Source organism: Bicyclus anynana, chromosome 16 (genome assembly GCF_947172395.1).
Source record: "Bicyclus anynana chromosome 16, ilBicAnyn1.1, whole genome shotgun sequence".
NCBI lineage: Eukaryota > Metazoa > Arthropoda > Insecta > Lepidoptera > Nymphalidae > Bicyclus > Bicyclus anynana.
In genome coordinates, this window is record NC_069098.1 from 7,106,244 (window position 1) to 7,111,741 (window position 5,498).

Sequence of the window (5,498 nt, forward strand, 5' to 3'; positions counted from 1 at the left end):
TATAGGTACAATGTATGTCGTTGTATAGACCCTGTCTCAGCTTTGTGCAAATAGAATCTAAATTTGATTCCCAGTTTAAATTAAAACCAGATTTATTATTATATAATTTGTTTCAAGTCTTATCTTGTAGGTTTCGATTATAGCTAGGTACCACACTAGCGGCAAATAATTAAGTATTGCCGCCTTCAAACTGATCAATATATACGTTGGTTTTTTAACTTTTCGGTGTATATATTTGTGTTTTATTAACTTTTGTTTAGTTTTAAAGGATTTTCATCTTGAAATAACATCGTCACCTAATATAAATTAACTTTTCGATAAGTAAAACATATGACATACAACACAGGTTTTTATCTAAAGTACATTTAAATAAATAATATGTCTGCCTTGACAAATATAGAATTGCGCAAGAAGCAAGAAATCTGCAATAATTCAATACTTCCAGGTAGAGTACAAGATGCATCTCGTACATTTATGCGGAGTGACAGTATAAAACGATCCCTGTATTAGATTGAATTTGCAAGCGAAGACGATTTACGAGGTGCCAGACCCGACTGGCAGAATGAAAACGCATAAAAATGCCGTAATTTCCTATGCAACAGATATAAAATGGTTTATAGTGTGACCTATGTTTGTTCTTTTATATTTACTATCTTGGTCCGGGATCAGTAGAACATTTTTTTGAACTGATTATTATCAAGTTAATTTTACGTGAGTAGCTTCATCTCGATGAGCAGATCAATTCTTTAATTTACGAAAGTTCTTGATTCTGGTATCCAACTGGCCTTGAACCAGACCAATAAAATTTCACGTCCAAGTACCACGCAATTTGGACATTGTGGCGGTTAAGTTGTTTGTTAATTAAGAAACAGTAAAATACCGGTGGTTAGTAACAACTTTTCGTTATTGATACAAGATGGGAGAAGGGTAGTTTCACAAAAGTTGGTAAACTATCAAACAGTAAAAAAACATCTGATTAGTACCAGCTGTTTTTTTTTACTGTTGTTTCGCGAATTCGCCATTATGCTTGGTATTTACCAAAATATTGGTGTCAATATACATATTCGTGATCGTGCACAATCGTATTTATTTCTATAGATCAAGTAGTTCAGTCTAAACGTAATTGGAATTAATTTTGGCAAAAAAGAAATATTGCCAGTCAGATGGTATGACTTATATAATTTTATTAAAAATATTCAAGTAAGACAATAAACAAGACCTGTACATTTATGAAGAATGATGTAATAAAACTACAGCTGTGTTATATTGGATTTCTTAGCGAACACGGTTTATGAGGTGCCTTACTTTTCAGATGAGATCAAAACTCATAAAAAATATGAGATGGCTTTACGTTGACTGGCGTTTGGGGTAATGTTTAGCCCTAAATTCAATATTACTTTTCATGATATTTCTAGCTTAACCTGGTGACAAAAGTCCTTTTGGTACGACACTGAATTTCTACTTGATAGCTTGCGTTTATTCTAGCAGTTATTCTACTGCGTCCTCTATTACAACTACGCAGTCTGGTAGAGCAATAATGCAGAAGAATTACTGTGATGGACCTGCCAATGCATAGCTTTAAGCAATGTGTTAAAAAACATTTACTTAGTCGAGGGTACTACAACATTGATGAGTTCCTTAATGATAAAGATGCTTGGAGGCCGTTGGATCAGCTTCCACCTTCACACAGAAAGTAAAACTATAAGAAATGTAAACAGTAATTGTTATTAATTGTAAATTATAATACTGTATGACTTTTTCAAAAGAGCAACTGTTGAGTTTCTTGCCGGTATCTTCTCAGCAGAACCTGCCTTCCGAACCGATGGTAGAATCTTTACAAATAGTCAACTGACGTGTCAAAAGTGCTTGTAAACTGAGCCTAGTTGAAATAAATGATTTTTGATTTTTTGATTTTACGGTTTCTTCAACACATTCCCGGTTTCTTCTCGATATTTTACAGAAAGCTCAGTCACTAGGAGGTAACTTCTTTCTTCTTCTTCTTCGTAGCTTATAGTCCTTGGGCCCAGAAAAATATTTATGTTTTGATATCGTGGCGCAGTGGTATGCGCGGTGGATTTACGGAGGCCCTGGGTTCATTCCCCGGCCGATTGAGGTTTTCTTAACTGGTCTAGGTCTGGTGAGAGGTTTCGGCCGTAGCTACCACCATAACGGCAAAGACGGTACGTCGCCAAGCGATTTAGCGTTGCGTTACGATGTCGTGTAGAAACCGAAAGGGGTATGGATTTTCATCCTCCTCTTAACAAGCTAGTCCGCTTCCATCTTAGATTGCAAAATCACACACCATCAGGTGAGATTTTAGTCAAGGGCTAACTTGTAAAGAACAAAAAAATATTTCTAACTTAGTTTAATATTACATTCATGGCAAGTCAAACAAAACCATGATAGAGCCGAATCGAAAGAAATCTTTCAGGCTTCAGTGTGTCTATTGACCTGATTGCAGATCTGAAAAGTGTAGTTGTCTTGATGATACATTAGGCTCAAAACTTATGCCTCAAGTAAATTGATATTGACAGCGTATTTAAGGACGTAAAACTAACTCAGTAGTAACTAATCTAATCAGTTTCCCAGTCAGTAGTAACTAATTTATTCAGTCCCAGGAACAATGAATACATGAACAAGCGTTCTTTACGTACCCTTTCGTCTCAGTCTGAATCTAGAGCATCCTCCAGATATATTAAATTTATACGTTCAAATGTAAAGTCAATATCCGGCTCAGGAGTTGAATCGTGATCCGAAGTTAAGCAAATAGTATATCTGTTAGACTAGAGTATCATGCAACTGCAATAACTTAGAACTCAGCTAAGGCTATGTCAGTAAACTCAGTATAAAATATGTAGCCAACTTAGGAACTGCCTATTTAGGAATATTTTGAATTTCTTTGCAACTCCCACAAGTAGTTTGGCATAACGCAAATGTTAAGGGCCAATTTCAAATTCCTCGCGTCAAAGGATGACATCGACCCGTACCGTCTTAACTGGGTTAAAGAAAAATGAAAACTTTCGCAATATGCTCCAAGATTCCGAGGCAAAAGTTTTCAGTTATAACGTTTAAGTTTACTGCCAACATTTTAACTGATTTCACAAAAAGGAAGCGTGAAATTGGATGTACAGGAAGTTGGTGGTAGTGATACAGATGCTTGAAAACACCAAAGGAATATGGATTGTTACAAAAGCACGAGTGAGATAAATATTTTTTTTTATCCTTAAAATATACGCATTGTAGACTCAGCTCCTGTGAGAACTTCATTTTATAAAGGCTAAAAGTATGTCAGATGTCTTCTATTATTTATTTATTATATTAAATTTAAACTATAAAAGAGTACATCATACTAAGTACGGTTGCCAATTATGGACTTATGACTGTGGTCGTTTTGGAAGGTATTGGATGGTTGAGGGTCTAGACCCAGGTTCCAAGGGTCCAGATTCACAGTCATCCAATTAAAAAGCCTATTTTTTTAATATTATCTTATGATAAATCAAGACGCCATTGATTTCAAATTTTTTCGAAAAAGACCTTTAAAGATTTTTTCAACAAACTATAAGGTTTTCAACGAAGCCAAAGATCTCGTGATTGGAGACATGGTTCTTCACAATATCCCGTGAGTAATATAATAAAAGTACGTTTTATTCCTAGGTAATTGAGGATCTGGACCCTTGTAACCTGCTATTTTCAAAAGCCACCACACTGTCCAAAATCCATAATTAGTTACCGAACTTACCAACGGTAGAAGCATGGATGGTCTGACAAGGCCAAGCCTTCACAAAATAAGATATAAATGAACGGTATGAGGAATGTAGAGGTCTGACTGGAGCTATTGCAGGGTCTCGATCTTTTTTAACCGACTTCAAAAAAAGGAGGAGGTTTCTCAATTCGACCGTAATTATTTTTTTTTGTCGACACGACACGCGAGCGAAGCCGTAGGCAACCTATACCTGTAATATTATAAAGGTGAAGAGTTTGTTTGTTTGTTTGCTTGCTTGTTTGACCGCGCTAATCTCAGGAACTACTGTCTGATTTAAAAAAATATTTCAGAGTTAGATAGCCCATTTATCGAGGAAAGCTATATATCCTCGTATTCCTACGGGAACAGGAACCATGCGGGTGAAACCGTGCGGCGTCAGCTAGTCACACTAATCACACTAATATTGTAAAGGCGAAAGTTTGTGTGTAAGTGTGTAAGTATGTTTGTTCCTATTTTACGCTGCGGCTACTGAAGCGATTTGGCTGAAATTTGGAATGGAAATAGATTTTACTTTGGATTAACACATAAGCTACTTTTCATTCCAGAAAAATCCATGGTTCCCGTGGGATTTGTGAAAAACTGAATTCCACGCGGACGAAGTCGCGGGCGTCCGCTAGTAGCTGATAAACAAATAAAATGTAATATTACATACTCGTATAAGCCATATTCCATTAATTTTATTAGGTACGATAACATATTTATTATTTGTGTATTATTTATTCGGTCACTTAATTTCCTTTGCGTCGTTTTTTCATCACAGAGAGAGCTTATTGTGAGTTCCTAAATTACGTTGTTATTAAGTAGAGCTGAACAGAACAAAGTAAGTGAAGCGGGTTTGTGCCATTTATGTGGTTTAGGCCTTTCATCCCGGACGTGTGCGACAAATTTCATTTCCCTTTTTCCACTATTCCGTATTTATCTAAGCTATTATTTGCATTCGTTCTATTGAAAAAACGTATTTTTTCCAATGTAAATTTATTTGCGTTTCCAATTTTGCTTGCCTAATAAAATCACTGGAAATTTATCTTTTTTTTTCACGGCTGCGGACTGTTTGTACGATTAGCTAATCTCTGAGTCGTAACTCAGTTTTCAATTACTAGTGTTGTTACTCGCAACTGTAACATCGTGGAATTTGTATGTTTTTCAAGTCAACTTTTTACAGTTTTACACTATCAAAATCAATTAAGTTTTTTTTTATACTTTGACCCAGATTAATCAATAATAGGCCGATGGACGGTTTCGTAGCCGCTTCAAATACAAAATTCAAAAACTTATACAATATATTCTCGAGTCAGTATGCCACGAAGCGTCGCATCAGTAACTTTCTATAAAATTAAATAAATAAGATGGAGTATTTTTTATTGGTAATTATTGATTAATAAATTATTAATTTACGTAATTGTTGTTAGTGTTAAATTGTATAAAACATAAATATGAAAAAAGTTTGAATATATGCGGATGTCAAGAAGACGCGTGACGTTTTGTTTTTTTTATAGGTTTCACCGCCTTCATACGTTGTCACTCTGTATGATCATTACTCTGTGTGCTTTGACAAGTTAGCCCTTGACTGTTGTCGAACCTGGATGTAAAGTGATGATGCATTCCAAGATGGAAGCCGGCTTACTTGGAAGAGGCACAAGGTTATTTTAACCCGTACCGGTTTCTACGCGACACCGTACTGGAACGCTAAATCTCTTGGCGGTATGGCGGTACGTCTTAGCCCGTAGGGTGGTAA